At 33.8% G+C, this 17,898-nt stretch overlaps 1 protein-coding gene across 4 annotated transcripts in view; it reads left to right on the forward strand.

Moving 5' to 3' along the window:
* Window positions 1-17,898, forward strand: part of ANGPT1 (angiopoietin 1) — a 232,150-nt gene that overhangs the window by 31,454 nt on the left and 182,798 nt on the right. The window lies entirely within an intron of this gene.

Genomic DNA, 17,898 nt, shown 5'->3' on the forward strand with positions numbered 1-17,898 from the left:
AAAAAGAGAGACAGCAAGCAAATACTGGGATGCAGAGCTCCTAGAATAAACTGTGTTCCAAAACATAGGAACTTGCTGAATAGAGCTCAAATGATCTTTGATGCAGTTGTAAGCATTAACTTTGAAGTTCGATTATCCCAGGGTTGAACTTGCTATGTGATTTTCTGCTAGTTACTTAAATCTGGGCCTTAATTTTGTCATATGTCATATGTAAAGGTTGGATAATAGAATTTATTTGATTGGCTTATCGGGCAGGTTAAATCAGATAGTATATGCATGGCAACTAACATGATATTAGACCTTCTAGACCTGAGTTCAATCTGTTCAATATTTATTTCATGAGAGAAACTGATATTTTATAAAAAAAGAATACCTTCCTTATATTTATAATAAAGGCTAAATTGTTGCACCAAACATAACATTTTGATGCATTTTAATTTTTCTTTTAATATTTTTCTCTCCTTAGATATAGTTAGTCATTTTCATTTACCAGAATAGAGGTTATCTACTAGATATAGTTGCAAAGTCTTATTCAAAATGTTTTAAAAATTTAAAATATTTTTTCTTTGTTTCAGTTTAGAAAATATTTTATACTTTACGATACTCCTACCTTTTGATTAGAAGCATTTCCAATCTGTAATTGGGTCAAAGAACTCAGAGTTTTTTTTGACAAGGGCAATTCTAAGAACTTGTGATGAGCTTAAGTTTATTAATAATGTCTCAAGCTAAGTTCACAATCATATTTTCCATTAACAGTTTTTCTCTAATACATTCAAATAGAGAAACAGCAGTTACTGAAATCTCAAAGATAAATAAAGTCATTGTTTATTCTTGTATATATCCTGCATGTTACAGTATGATCATAAAATACTCAATTAAGTACAAAAGGCCAGTGAGCAGACCATTGTAATTAATGTCAGAAACATCAGTCAAATCCTATTTATTGGTATATACTGGAATTTCAACTACACATGGACAAGAACTGTTCTAATCCCAACTTGGCTTTGAGTTGCAGAAACTTGAAAGTAATTATTGGACTAAATTCAGATGTTCTATTTTATTTTTGGTTTCACATTCAATATGAATATAACTTTTTGTAAAAAATTGTTTTTTATATAAAGAAGGAGCTGAAATAGATATATTTACTAACTGACTTTCATCCACAGAATAATTGTCTTAAAAAAAAAATTCTCTTTGGCTTTTTCCCCGCTTTTTGAGGTGAGTGAGTGAGTGAGTGTGTGTGTGTGTGTGTGTGTATGTGTGTGTGTGTGGTGTGCATGTATGTTGTATGTGTGTGATTTCCTAAATAATAAACTTCTTGGGAGGCATTGTGAGTGGTTTAAATTTTAGACAATGAAATAGATTATTTGCTTCTGGTAAAGAGTCTCATCTGCATATTAGTAGTTTCGGTTGACTGAGACTGAAATATAAATGACTTGGTTAGCTGTTTTCAGATAGTGGTAGAGCTGGCAGTTGTACTTTGCTACTTACCCCTCAGAAAGGAGAGGCTGGGGTCAGCAAAGATTTATTTATTTTAAATTTTGCTTACTGGCACTAACTTGGAGTGATTAGGATCAATTGCCACCTCAACAATCACAAAAGAAGTCTTATGTGGAAATCTGAATTAACCTGATAATCATATTACTGTTTATTTCAGTGATATTTAACTCCCCTAAAAAATGACTCCTTCAATGTGACTACCTCGCCCCGAAGCATTACTTTGTTGGCTATGACTGTTATAGTATAATCATTATTATGATGATCATCATCATTTCCAAAAATTGTAGGACACATAAGCATGTGGCAATTATTTTCTTTTTCCATCTCTACATTAGCTTATTGGGAGCCTCTTACTCAGGGGTTACAGAGTTGTGTATACAACTCTGTGTAGTGATATGGATGTGTTAATGTATGATAATCTAATGAATGTATAATCTATAATAAAGAATATGTGTGATAAATATTACTGTTTGAACTTTTCATTATTCATTATACTAGTGAAGTTATAATAATCACATAGTTGGAGTCGTAAAATTAAAAGAGCATATGATACAATTCTTATTTATTGAAGAAACATTACAATTTCCAGCACATGTCCATTGGCTCAATGCAGAAAGCAAAGTAACTTCATCATAGAAATATTGCTATATTAAATGTTGTATTGATTAAATTCGGGAAAGCTGAGAGTTCAAAATAAGTATAATTCATAGATTTGCATTTTTTTTAGGTTTGGATTACTAGGTTTTTATATTTTCATTTTTAAAAAGTAAGTGTTATATCACATACACTTTGAGACTTCTATTTTGGAAAAATGCCACAAAAGTAGTAGGCCACATTTAACATTTTTATTTCAAGGCCTTGAGAAAAATTGTGCAAGCAAGTTTATTGCGCATTTCACCTTCTGTGCTCAGTGCTGCGTAGGGTGATTTATCTTGTTTGTAGAAACCTCAAACACTTCGGAAGGTTTGGGGGAAGAAATTGGGCTAGATAGCTAAAAGTTCAAGTTCAAAGATTTAAGTAAATTTGTACTTTGAATCGATGTGACTTTTAGTCATCCATAAATGATTTAAAAGAGAAGTCAAAACCCTTATGACCTTCTCTACATTTCAGTTTTTAGAACAGGACTTTTGCCTTGAGATGCTTTTTATTCAGGCCTTGAACCTAGAATACCACTGAGCATGGAGTTTCTTTTTAAAGAGAAATATGCATGTGGAATGTTGTTGCTACAGAAAAGATTATGCAAACATCTCAGCTTTGCTCAAGACATCCAAGTTCACAGAAAACTATTTGTGACTTCAGCTGCTACTCAGCTTTCTGTTTGAATGTTGACTAAATAATATTTGTTGACCTAATTATAACAGCACAAAGAACATTTTTGAACCTGTAAGATTTTTTAAAACTTTGTTAGTTTGAAAGAAAGGCACATTGAATCCCATGTTTAATATGCTGCTACTGCTCTCCCATTAGCTGATGTGCTGATGTGCACACCAGATCTCAGCAGTGCCTTCTCATGGTAGACAGAAAACCAGTGAAGATCAACTTTCTGCCTTCTCATTCTTATAAAAACATGCTTTTTATGTCTTCATTCCAATCCCAAGTCATGCATTTTGGGTCTTTCTAAGTCTGTTTCCATGCTTGAAAATGTTGACAAAAGAGACTACTAATGAGGAGGGAGGTTCTCCAACCAGATTCTTTCTTGAAGACTAATGCCTTGCTTGTGAATTTAGTCAAGCCCCACCGCTTCTCTCATTGGAGATATTTTATTGTAAGTTTAGACACAGGTAAGGAATATTTTACAACCACCACAGCAGAATTGCAAACCTTACCCGCAATGACTCATGAGGAGAGGGCAAGAATTACCATAAATATTTATTTATTTTTATCAATAAACTCTCTTTTGAAACATTGTGCCCCATTCAAAACATAAGTTGGTTCAACAAGGTGCATGAGGCAAAGGCTTTTGTATTTACTTGACCTTTATTCCTAGAACAGAAGGTCAGGGTTAAACTGCTTACCCACCACATTGCCAGGGAATTCAGTAATAGTTATTAATCATAGGATGTGGGAAAACAGGAGACACTTGCTGGAAATGTAAGGGGAGAATTCAGTTCAGACATTTAGCAAATGACTTGATGGTTAGAGTTTGTCACTTGTTAGTTTAATAAATGAGACAGCTCCCCCTAAAATTAGATAAATACTGACATGTACATTTAAACTATAAACCCTTAAAGAAGTGTGCTTCAACTTTAAATATAATAAGTTAGAGGAAACTGCTTTCTTCATTTCTGAAGTATTCATAAAAAGATAAAGAAAGGACCTGCTATGCACTGAGCTTACTCTGAACCAGAGAAGGTCCTGTCGTTAGACCCCGCCTATCTTTCTTAATCACACAACCTCAGTGGGGTGGAGGGGGAGGTGGGTAGGGGGCTACACAGTGAGGTAGCAAGACATCTGGGAGCTATTTTTAGGTTGAGTAAAAGGCTTCTGAGGGAGTATTTTGAGAAGGTAGGTAGAGAGGAAGATGTATGGGAGCCAAAGGTCATGGGAGAGGGTGGACCTATTTCTAAACCACTCCATTTTACAAGCACAGGCAATGTTTTGGGAAAGTATATTGTAGCCATTTAACCCTAGTGCATATGTATGTACGTATGTATGTATATGTGTATGCGTATGTATGTATGTATTAAAGACAGAGAAACCTGACATTCACATTTTGAATTGAAGCACTTCCAGAGTAGTAAGTTAGATATTCAGAACTGTATATTGTATCTCAATCTATTAGCATGTTGTTTAGATTGACTAACAAAATATGTGATACTTTTTTTGAGTAGAAATTGTACTACTTTCTATTTGGATTGCACTTCTCTAGTGTATTTCTATACAAGAAGGAAGACATGTCTAGAATCAGTTTACTCCAATAACTGAAAATAATAAACAGTTGAAGGCTTATATTAAGGTGCCTATAACACTACCAGATACTCAAAAGTAACTGTGAGCTAGCTCACAACTTGCACTAAATGATTTGTCTGGAAATTGACTTTTAATGTAACAAATAAATGGAATAGTCTTGTCAAATAGCAGCATGTTTTGAGTAATAGAAAAGAGAATCTAAATGGTGCTGATAACATCTCACAAGCCTAGTCACCCTCCCTACAAAACTCCTTCTCAACTCTTGTATATTTAGGTAGTTTAAGGTCATTCAAGTACATCTATTAAAAAAAAAAAAAAGTACAGGATTGTGGACCACATTGTAAAAGTAACATGCTACGCTCAGTTCTTTTCTAAACCATTTGCCTTGGAATGTGCCACCGGTGAAGCAAAAAGCAGAAGGGAGATGAGGAGTTGGACTTGAGGCAGTTCTTTGTTTTTCAGTTAGTGACTCTTATTCTGTAAGTAGCAATTCTTCATTACTGGAAAATGAAAAAATATGGGATAGGCTAAAAGAAATACAAATCCCTTGCCACTCACAGAGACAACCATAGCCATTCTTCACTTCTTTTTTATATACTCTCAAAGTTCTTTTTCTTTACAGACATTCGAATTAATTCCAAAAATAGGGTAATTCTATAAATGGTGTCTCAAGTTCTGTTTTTTTATCCCAACAGTATACTATGTACATTTTTTCATGTCAAGTAATGTACTTTGCCATCTCATTATAATGACAAGTTAAAACACAGTTATTTTAATGCGCTCCACTTTATCCAGATGGCTACTCTTGAACATATAGATTTCTAACCAATTTATATATGATAAATAGTATTGCAATGAACATCTTTGTAAATAAATTTCTGTATCTATCCTTAATTATTCTTCATCAAAAGTGTTAGAAGTCAAATTTCTGGTTCAAAGGTAATATATAGAGGTCTAAAGTCCTCTTCAGACAATCTGTGACAAAATAATGGACACTCACATTAACATTATGTGAGAGTGACCGCTTCTCTACAAGCAGAAACACACACCACACATACATTTTTATAAGCATCGGGCACCATCATTTAAAAAATTAATTAAGCATTTGTCCTTTTTGGATGTAAAGTTATAGTAAAACTCTCTTATGCAGCCAATTCCATTAAGGGAAAATAGGTCCCTATAAATTCTTCATCATTATTCATTACTAAACACACCAATGTGTGTTTTCTGAAGATCTAGTGAGTGGAAGTTTTCGTGAAGAAAATGACTAAAAGCAGGACCAGAATTCATTGAGCCTTACTATGTGTCAAAGTTATTTACTATCATTTAATCCTTACAAACATCTGGCAAATAAAAAATATTCTCTCCATTTTGAGATGAGGAAGCTAAAGCTCTTGGAGGTTAGGGAATTTGTGCAAACTCACACAAGTAGCCCAAGCTAAGATGGACTGGGAATCCACATCTGCTTAGCTTGATGGTCCATGGTCTACCCATAAGACCTTAATTGTGAAGGATAAGAGCAAGTTTCATTGTCTTTAATTTCATTTTTTTACTTAAGGGAAAGAAAATTTGATTCATATCCCTATCCACGGAAAATAGTAGAATATATATTATGTAAAAGTAATGTATTATGGTAAACACTGTGTCAGAATGCTTGTTGATTTTATATTTCTAAATGTTAATGCCTTGTCCTATTCATTTTATAAAGACTTTGATGTAGCCAAGGTATATACACGTACACTCACATATACTTATATGTGTATATATGTAAATACACAAGCATACACATATAAAGTATAAAATAAACATTTGGGAATTAGGTAAACAGAAAATAAAGATAGGAACATAGGATTAGCATGGTGAAATACACACTATATAGTCTTTTAAAACTGTTAGTAGTGAATAAAATATTAGGCTAAATTTTCTGGCAGTCAAAGGAAAAGATAAACACATGGGATATAAGAATTTAGGAATTCAAGAGAAACACATTTTGCCTGATACTCTCAGGTGAGTGATCTAAAAAGAAAGATCTTTCTTGTTGCTCAAGAAAAGGCAACCATGGGCATAGGATAACTTCCACAGTAGCATCCCATTATAATGAGATTTTCATGTCTTTTTCTTCATTAGAACCTCTCACAAATCACTGTTCAAATGATTTATAAAATAACAAGTCCCATATTTAAAGGAGTCACCCTTTTCAGTAATTTTATGAAAATGTGAAATGAATAAATGTCACCGTATAAATAGAGATCTGTTTCTATAGTACTTAAATATTTACAAAGTTGTTAATCATAAGCCAGAATCTTCTATTGATAAAAACTCTCCCCTCATTATAAATAAAGCTCGATATCCATCAAAGCTTAACTCCTTTAGGGCCAGGGCATTCTTTAGAAAATATCACACCGAGTATCATGAGGTAAAAAAAAAAACCGTGCGTGTGTGTCTGTGTTTGTGTGTGTGTCTGTGTGTGTGTGTGTGTGTATACAGGTAAGTTTTGGGAGAACAGTTTTTCTCACTTTTAATCTCTTTCCTATACCTAGACTTTGTGTCCAGTCAATACTTATTTGATATCTACTATTGGTAATCATTAATTAGGAAACAGATGGTGGAAATTCTAGAAGTGTATTTCTCTTTTATTTAAGAAATGTATGTATGAAGACATTTCCTTTCTCTGGACCTACTTAGAAATGTGACCATAAAAAGTGAGGAAGGAGATTAAATCTTGTCAAATAATATTTACCTAAATGAGATGTGACTTGAAATAAAAGTATTATAATGCATTTACAGAATATTCTAGTAAATATGCAGGAGGCAGTCATAAATTTTCTTATCTGTAACATGATGCTAAGTGCATCGTGTGATTATGGGGATTAAACAGTGTAAAACTAAGGAAAGCAATTAGCAGTGTCAAGCAGAGTTAGAGCTCAGTAAATATGATTTATTCTATTGTTACTAGCATTACTATAGTTTTAATATCTTCCTATAATTTCTTGATATAAAATTAGAGTACACATATACTTATTCCCATTTTTATATTTTTGGCAACACCCTTGGAAATACTCATTTGGGTCAAGCAATTTTTCAGCATTTTTTTCTTAAAATAATTTTAGACTTGTTTTGTTTGTTTTGGGTGGTTTTGCTTTCTCTTTGGATGCTCTTGGTGATTGCATGTGTGCTTGTTATTCTGATCCAAACCTGGGAGGAACGTATCTCACAGCACTGCAGGATTTATGAGACCACACAGTGATTTATAAGGGCACCCTACCAATAGAGCTTTTAATGGCGGAAACCCATCTATATTGCTATGTCGAGAAATCACCACCTTTATCGCATGCCACAGACATAAATGAACCATACCAAAGCAAACAATCCTTAACTCCTCTACAGGAAGCTTAAGCAGAATTTGAGCTTTAGCAGATGCTTAGACTATGTAACTAGCTGTAGAAACCATGAACATGGATACTAACAAGAAGTAATACAGATAGTATATCTAGTGCCATGGCTTTAAAATCACTTTTAAAAAGTTGAAATCCTTTTAACAATACCTAATATCCCATATCGTTCCTCTAAGAACTCATATCGTTTTTAGTTCTATATCTTTACTTGGATTCCAATAGGACACTCTTGCCACATTCTGTTGTTTAACTTTATGCCTTTAATCAAAACACTAATTTAATGTATTTTCATATTTTAAGGATTTTAACAATTATTGATTGTTGGGTTCACTCTTAAATCCTGAATTTTAAAATCAGATATTTAGCCTCTTCTAAATTTTGTAAGTGTATTCACATTATAACAAACTGGACTAAGGGAAGTCCAACCCATGAAAAATTATTTTATAGATATTTAATTATTTGTATATCTAATTATCTAAGGTAAATATGCAAAATGATACATCTCATATGTAAGTCATTAGACTTACATGAGCTAATGCATACAAAGAACAAAGAAAAATGCTTTGTACAAACTAAGAAATATATATTATATGTATTACAACATGGCCTAAATTAAAAAATGTTTTTTGCCTCATACAAAAAGTCATACAAGAGTTGAAAACATGCTGGTTCCAAGCTAAGGTACATCTAGTTACATGATTCCATGCAGAGATAGAGAAAAATAGGACTCATTTATATTATGTAACAGGTAAAGTATATCTCCATATAAGTAAATTTTGTTCAGGCACCAGTAGCCAAACACTACTGCTTACCTGTTCTGTCATCTCTGGGCCCCAGAATTTCAGATGACACTCTTGATTTTGGGTCTTGCTCTTTCAATACATTTTTCCTTAAGAACATCAAAAGTTTTGACTTCTTTTGCTTTATTAATAAAAGACTAATAAAGGCAGCAAAAAACTCTATCTACACTCTGGATTGAAATATATAGTTCACTAAATAAGTAACTATTTTATGTCATATATACAAATAATAGACCAAAAACATTAGAAAGGAGTGTGTGGTGATATAATAAGTAGAACAATAATTATTATTGACAGTTTTATTGTCACACTGAGTAGCACTAACATTAAATAAAAATGTTTTATAAAATCACAGCAGTACAGACATATCCTCTCCTCCCACTCTTCTCCATTTACAACTTACTTCAGGGAAGAAATATTATTTTGTTTTATTCCCCACTCCTGTGGGCCCTCTGGAAATCCCCAGATCATCCTCATTTCAAGAATAGACCAGAAACATCCCCTTCAAATTCAGTTTATGCTGCACCTGGATATTTTGCTTCTAGTGTAGATCATTCTCAGACAGTTTATTTGCCTTCACACAAAAGGATAATGTACATAAAATGCTGGGTCAAAAAACGTGGAATAAAGTGTGTCTATTGATGATGAAGACCAATGGTAAGTGATACCTGAATTGAGAATTGACCATGATTCACAACTGTTCCCTAGCTTATTCAACAATACCACCATCTACTAGGTCAGCCTAACCAAAGGAAAGAACAAACAACAAAAATTAGTCATTCACTTGAAGGATATTAAACTCATAATGATTGAGTATGGTTTTCCAGGCACTTTTAGGCATTTTATCTTCTTTATCTCACTTAAGTTTTTCATTTCTATGTTGTAGATGCCATTCGTATTTTTTAAATTAGGAAACTTGGTGATAGAGTAATTCAGTTGCTATCTCAAAGTGACATAGCTAATATGTGACAGACACAAGACTCAGCCCCAAGTGTCTCTGATCCTGATAGTTCGCCTTTGCATTGTTCCACACTGCCTCTCCCTTTGCCTGTAGGAGCCCGAATATCCAGTCTTCTCATTCTGTCCCCACCACTTGCTAGCTGATCTTGGGAAAGCTACTTACCCTCTTCGTCCTTCAGGTTTCTCGTTGGTAAGTGAAGATAACGCTAGTAACTACCTCCAAAATTTTGGCAAATTAAATAAGTAATATGTGTAAATAGCACTTAAAATCACATTGGGTACATAGCATTAAATGTTCAATCCACAAAGTTTCTCCACTGTAAAGTCAACATTTTTGCTTTGTAATTAGTAAGTAATTTGTAGAGAGATACTTTAAGAATATTTGAGTATCTGTTTCTCATCACACTTTCAATCACTACTATTTTTTCATCCATTGATGGTTTTCTAAATCCATTAGTAGTTTTACATGTATCAGCTGGCATTCTGCTGTTAAGAAAGGCAGTTCCCCGCGCCTCCTCATCCTCCCTCTCTCTTTCTCTCTCTCTCTTTCTCTCTCTCTCTTCCCTTTCTTTCTACCAAGTAGACTCATAGATTCTTATTGTATTCAGTAGATTATGATCCATTTTATATATGTGTCTTCTCATTTGTGGCTTGCAATGGATTTCAATTGGACAGTGCTGGCTTAGAGCATGCATACTGTTGTGTGGATTACATATCTGCTAGTCACATCATATTTGTTTTGGTGAAAGATTTTGAGTTTTTGAAACAGAAATTATGTTTGATTTCTTTTTCCAGGACCCAGTATGATTTTGATTAGATGCTCAATGAAAGTTAATCTAAAATTTATTGACTTCTGATTGTTGCTTGTTCTCAGATACTGATCTGTGGACAGATTGCCTATTATAGAAATGTAAATAGAATTTGAAAAAGCATCAACCATAGAAGATTCATAGTACATATTTTAAGAAACTCAAGTAGTTTGCCAAAATCCAGCAAAATTTTAGCTTATCATATATTTGTATTATTTCAACCGGTTTTCTAAAAGTAGTACATTCAAGATCAAATTACAAATTAAAGTAGTGTATTATTTGTAGTAAAGATTAGTAGTGTCATATGCTGTTATAGCTAAATTTTTCAATTTAATTTTTACAAAGACATTTGGATTCTAGTTTCTTTCTGACTTCAAATTTGTGAGTGAATTCTTTTTACATTAACTGATTTTAATGATATTTATATATTGAGATTCATATTGAATTAATTTTTTTAATAAATTGTGAAAGAAGTAAAATATAATAATACATAGCTGTATAAACCAAAACGTATACATTCCAGGGACCCAGGAAAATTCCAAAGGGATAAAAACAAGGGTAAGAGTATGAGTTTTTCTTTTCACTTTCATTTTTTCTCTCCGCCCATTGTGTCCAAATACCCCTTATGATTTAGGAAATAAAATTAAATTTAAAAAAATCCTCCAATCAATGAGATGTGATGAGGCCAGTATAGGTCAAAATGGATAATCTAGTGTAGAAGGCAGTAAAATGCTTCCTGAGATTTTCTGCCTCTGAGAAACGAGATTCTGACATGACAGGGGATGTGAGGTAACTCACTATAGGGAGCACGTGCAGAAAGAACACTGTTGCAGAAAAAGCGGAGTTGGAGGGTGAAAATTAGTGCGTATTTTCAGTCTTGTTCAGGGTGAAGAGCATTGATTCTAATGACCAGTTCTAGGTGTCTGGACAGAAATACCCCTGCAGGGAAGAATAACATCTCAAGATATGTTAATTTGATGTAAATTTCTCTTTGACATGCTGAATTTCTCCTTTATGGTTCAACCTTTCAGAAAAAGAGTAAAGGCACAATTTATCTTCCAGGATAAATTAATAGCCATCATCTGATCTACAAATCATTGTCCAATGTGGTTGGTTGAGCTAAATTATTTTTCACTCTCATAAATGTTGGAAAGTAATAAAACTGATGCCTGAATCTGAGATAAAGAGAGTCTTTGCTAAAACTCATAAATATTGAGGAAACTCTTATAAGCGTAGTCTGCCAATCTGAACATCTCTATTTCATATCAGCCTGACTTAACCAAATTTTAAGGATTCTTGTAGACATTATTGATGACAGCCTCATAAAATTTTGCTTCTGTATGCAAAATCTTCTTATAAATTCACAGAACTTTTTCATTTCACTGACAACAAGGGTAGGACCTAATGCTAGAATGTTGACCTCATTTGGGGGTTCTGTAATATTGTTTGGCAAACACTTGGACCAACTGACAAGAGAAGGTTGGCCTACTATTTCGTCATATATAACTGCATTCTTGGAAAGAGTGATTTGCCTTTTCCTCATTAACAGCGTCTGGCTTCCATGTGAAAGATAATAATGTTCAAGGTTCAATTTAATCCTGAAAATCTGTCCTTTCCCCTAGGTATCCTAAGCCAAAATAAGATGTGTTTTCAGAACACCCAGTGTTGTTAAATATCTTGCTCAACACTTAATAGTTTGAGGTTTAGGGGTTTTATGTGTGGCATTAGGCACTGGTGCCAGCAATTCAGACATGGGATGCCCACACATAATCCACGGGCATGTTAAGCCAGATTCTCTCCTCACAGGAGAAATTCTGAGAGCGATTTACACAATTCTGGAAGGACATTGACTCTCCTAATGTCATTGCCATCAAGTAGAGTAAATCGTACCAGAATATTCTGAATTTATACTTAAAATTTGAGAGAATACTTTAACCAGAGCTCATTTTGTATTCATCCTCATGGTAACTTCATGTTCAGCAATCCCGATGACCCAATCTCATTTTATCTTTTTGGTTAGAATGGTGCACTGCTATACTTTCAAATATCTTTCATTACTCTCACTGCATTGTAAAGTATATCACAGATACTTGAGTACTGAGAATGAGAATTTTAAATCTTGAGAAGATGACTAAGATGACTTAGCTCAACCTCCTTATTTTAGGTTCCCTTAGAATTGATTAATAACTGACACTGATTAATAACTGAGAGTTAGAACCCAGGCCTCCTAAATTCCAGTCTCAATTGTTTCACTACACAATTTTTCCATAATAACTGAACCAAAGAGATTCACTGGAGAGGGGAAACCATGTTGAGCTAGGTATTGTTCCAGACCTCTGCAATGACTAGGACATTTTCCACGCCCTCAAAAAGCTTATAGTCTAAAGAGAGAGATAGCTAAATAAACAAATTAGAGCTTTTAAGTTCTGCAGAGAACTGATAGAAGTACATAAAGTAGGGAATGGGAGCACAAAAAAGAGATGATCTGTTATGCTGGTAGGTGATTGGAACATGCTTAGTAGAGAATGAATCATGAAGATATTGAAAAAAACACTGGGCTAGGCATTCCACGTTAGGGGAAGACTATTTAATTCAGCTCTCTGACATAAAGACATTGTGCAGATGTTACCAGAAATATGAGCATAGCTGAAAGAATGTTTTCTTATTTGCCCTATGCAGAAAAAATGTGGCACCTTCTTATGGCAGATGCTTAACAGGCTCAGTTACTAAGACTCGTGGGACATAGTGAATTTTAGACACAGTTTCAGCAGTACTTCTCTACTGCACAGTTTTGTGTGTGAGTGTGTGTGTGTGCACATGTGTGTGTGTTGTAATGCAATCATTGCCATCTTTCAAGGCAATAGGCTGAAATGACTATATTTGAGAATGGGAGAACTATGGAAGCTAGAAGATATGGAGTGAGGGTAATCATATAAGTAATAAAAAGTTCACTCAAGAAGACATACTGTCTTACAGAACAAAATCCTTTCAAAAGAGAAGCAGCTCACACTGACAGTATTTTCAGGGGTTTGGTTTGCTTATTTTTACACTTTCTTCTTGACAAATATGTTACCTGGTAATGAGATGAACAATGACAGATATAGCATTTGTAAAACCTTTGAAATAAGCATAAATTAGAATAGGAAAAAAAGTACAAAAGTAGTATTGCTGGAAGTGGGTTAAATGGTAACAAAAAAAAATTTAAGTATGTAACACGACCAACGCCAGTTTGTTTTCTTTGGTCTGTACTACCTTTTGCCAGAACATATTATTTTTTTTTTCCTTTTGCATTTTCACTCATTTGTATTGCCAAAGAAATTTAGTGTGAGTACATTTTGCGAGGTTGCACTTAAGAGCTCTTTATAGAGGATGTTTGTTTGTGGGTGTGCATGTGCGAAACATCCAAATACTTAAGTAAACATTCAATTCTCCCTGGCTTCTAAATAATACATGATATCTGGGTCTAATGTGACAGGATTCCTTTTTACCAGCAAAGATCTAACTTCTAATAGAAGCATGGGTTTAATGAGAGCTAGAACAGGCACTGGGCCATGAATGATCTCATTTTGTCATTGCACCAGGACTCTGAGGCCGTTATTCATATTTCAAATTTGACGGGTGAGGAAACTTAGGCTCAGGGAGGTTAAATAAGTTGTGTAAGATCCGTTAGACTGTTAGAGATTCAAATAAAGATCAATCCAACTCCCGAAATGACTTCTATCTACTCCGCTATGCCGTACCGCATTACAGAAAGTCTGGATGAACAGGAGCAAATTCTGTGGAGAAAAAACGATAGAGCAAGGTGATTAAGACAACTCATAGGAGGGATGACCAGGTTACAAAGAAACTCAAAGGGAACCTGGTAGCTTTCTCCGAATATTGAAAGAATTACCAGGCCAAAGGAGCTAATAGGATTGCTTTCCAGGATCCCTAGAGGTAGAATATGAAATGATATGTATGTGTAAGTTGCAGGGAAACATAATATGAAAGAATTTTCCAGAGAGATAAAGATAAACCACACTTGCTTCAGGGCTAATCAGTTTCTGTTATTGGACATATTCAGTCAAAGGCTGTGTAACCATTTCATAGTATTACCAAAAAACAATCAAACGTAAAACTTGTAGTTTAATGAATTTGCCTTTTTAAAAAATTCTGGCTACTGTCAGTTGAGTACACCATGTAATTAGGAAAGGTAGCAAGAGAGCAACTGAGTGATTTTCCAAGTAAACAACTGAAAGCTGACAGCCTAGATTATGCTAGGTTTCTGCTAGATTTATTATTTTCCTTTGCTTTTACCCAAGTATATAAAAGACGACTTGGAAAATGTACTTCTTTGCTCTAGTTTCGAGTGTCTAAATGATATATTTCAAGTTAAACATATACTATAGCTGAGATCAACTTTAAAAAATAAGATTCTCATATGTCCTCAAATTGAGGTTTAGAAAACATCCTACATTACCTATGGTTATTCTGACTCGCTCCACCTAAAAAGAGGAAGTGTTTCAAAATCTGAATCTGTTTTGAACCATCAGCTTATTGTTTTTTAAAATACATATCAATCTTTGTAGGAAATTTTTGGTTCCCAGTTATGGTATCACATAAGGCTTTGGGTCAGTCATTTAAAGTATATATACTTTAACTCAGCACAAGTATGACTAAATTACAGTCACAAAAGGATTGATAATTTGTAAATAGAAATGCATATCAATATAGAATTTTAAATCATCCCATATTTGCACTCATCTATATCTGTATATTTGTACTTATTGAATAAGTGAGCACATGAAAACTTATTTGCCCTATAACCTTGAACATGTCACTGCACACTTCTGGCTTTCTGCCTGTTTATAAAAGGAAGGAATTAGAACAGAAATCTCTCAAGCTTTAAATGAGTAAGAACCTAAAATTTGGTAATATATTAACTCCCAGAGAGAATCCAGAAATACTTAACAAATAAATGTAATTAAAATAAGAAGTGTTTTTGTAATCTGTGGTTTGCAACTCATGTCCTCTGAGCAAATGACAATGCTGAGCCCCCAATTTTATTTATCACCCACCTCTATGCAGACAAGTTGCAGGTCTTTCTCTACTGCCCTGACCTTTCATGTTCTCCGCAGTCACAGATTTCTATCTGTTTATGGAACATCTTAGAAGTTCTGCCATCACCTAAATCTAAATATGGGGCGGGGGCGGGGAGGTGCGGAAGGGAGGGAGGAAGGGAATTCATGGTCTCTTCTTAGCCTGGTTCTTCTGTTTTCTCTGCATTCTCATTGCCAGATCATTCCCATTCACTCACCTTTCCAGACTGGTCCCAAGTCCTGCTGACACCTACACAATGTTTGTTTAATTCCTGTATGTCAGCATTTCACATTCTCCGCCAGGTTCATGCCCTATATACCCAGGCTGTTTTAAGGGGCTCCTGGTGAATCTGCCTGCCTGTATTCTTTCTTTATTTTCATAGACACTCTGAAGTGCCATAGAATCCTTTCATTCAAATGCCTTTTGAGCAACAAGACAACCTCCTTTCCTGATTCTAATAATTTAGCAGCTGGTATGTGCCTTTAGGATAGCGTTTATTTTTATATGTAAATTTCAAACACAAATGTTTACTTATGCAAGTTCTGTCTCTCATACTAGATCGGGAGTTGTTTTAGGATGGAAACCAGGTTGTTCCTTTTCTTCTTATTTTTCTACAGATTTTATTGAATATCTATTTGCATAAGACACTCTAGCAAGCACTGTGACAGCTACAAACATAAATGGAACATGGCTCTTAGCCTCAGAAAGAGTACTCTCACTTCCTAAAGTAAAAGAAACTAAAATTCGTTGAGTACATTTAGGCTCAGGGCTTAGGTCATGACATAAGTTATCTCATTTAAGTCTTCCTGAAAACTTTTTTTTCCCAGCTTTATTGAGATATAATTGACACATAACATTGTGTAAAATTTAAGATATACAATGTAATGATTTGATATATAAATATATTGCAAAAATGATTATCACATTTAAGGTTAGTTAACACATTCATCACCTCATATAGTTATAATTTTTTTGTGATAAAGCTTTTAAGACTTCTCTTAGCAACTTTCAAATATACAATGTGATATTGTTAACTACAGTATTTTTGAAAACTTATGAAAATGAAGTTATTATCCCCATTTTACAGATGAGGACAATAGGGTTAAAAGAGGTTAAGTAGCTTACCCAAGGTTTGTGTGACTCTGAATCCCTATTCCATAGTTCCATCAACCTGTACTGGAATTTAATGGTTTCTACTTTAATGGCATTAATTCTGGTACTATATATAACAGCTTGGCAGTTTTCTAAATGGTTTTCTATAAGTTCAAGTGATTGATATGCATCTAGCTTTTCTTTTTTCTCATAAATAAGTGGTGCTGTGGTCACTGACATAAAAAAGTTTATTATTTCGATCATAAACACTTTTGTAAGCAGTATTCTATGGTACACAAGAAACCCTGTATACACGAACAACTTTATACAATAACAATATATTGTGTTTGGATCTCAAAAAATTCATTTTTAAAATCATTTAAAAATGTAAATTTTTAAAAATTAAATAGTACATGCTATTTTTTAAAAAAGATGTGACTTATAACCATTCTCTCATGCTAATTATTTATTAATACTGTCCTTCTATAAACTTTGGTAGGGCTATTTTAGGATTCCCTTTTCAACTAAATAAGACTAATATTTTTTTCCTTCAAGACCACACACCACATAAAGTGGATTTGTGACTGGAATGGGTTTTGTCAATAAACTTCAAAAGAACATATCAGATAATTTCTATGGTAGCCATGGCCTAAAATCTCTATCAGGTTGAGATTTATGTAAATCGTAAAGATAAACATGTTTTCTTTTTTTCCCTGCCTGCCAATTCAAGATTACTTTAATAAATAATTACAGTGTTTGGCAAAAATTCTTCAGTTTTCTTTAGAATAAAACCACTGCCTCTCTACTGTGAACTTATTTTGTGAGAACCAGCTATTTTAAAATTTTGTATAGAAATGATTAAATTATTATCATTAAGTGTTTTTAAATTTTTTATGTCTAAACAATCTTTATCAGGAAATACTATTGAAATTATTTAAAATGAAAGTAAGACTCTCTGTCCCCTATAAAGTTGAATAGAGGTAGAAACAACAAAGAAGAGGAAGATGATGACAAAGAGGAAAATAAAGAAGGAGTAGAAAGAAGAAGAGTAGAAGGAGGAATGAAAAGAACTAATAATAAAGCTAAAAACTGGGTTTTCACATGGATCATTATTGACAGAAGTTTCTGTGATTTCTCATTTCTTTGTCCCTGCATTGTGAAACACACCTAAGTGTTTCTTTCCTAGGCTTAGATAGCACTGTGGGTGGTTATGTATCTATCAAACTCTTAGAGTAAATTGCATTAAGATTTAGAGGCTGAATTCCATGCAGTAGTTACTAGCATGGGATTTTCCTGACACCAGAGAGGGCTAATCATCTAGTTCCAGCAGGTCAAAGCTTGGTAGAGAGGAAC

This window comes from Pteropus alecto, unplaced genomic scaffold (genome assembly GCF_000325575.1).
Source record: "Pteropus alecto unplaced genomic scaffold, ASM32557v1 scaffold164, whole genome shotgun sequence".
NCBI classification, from domain to species: domain Eukaryota; kingdom Metazoa; phylum Chordata; class Mammalia; order Chiroptera; family Pteropodidae; genus Pteropus; species Pteropus alecto.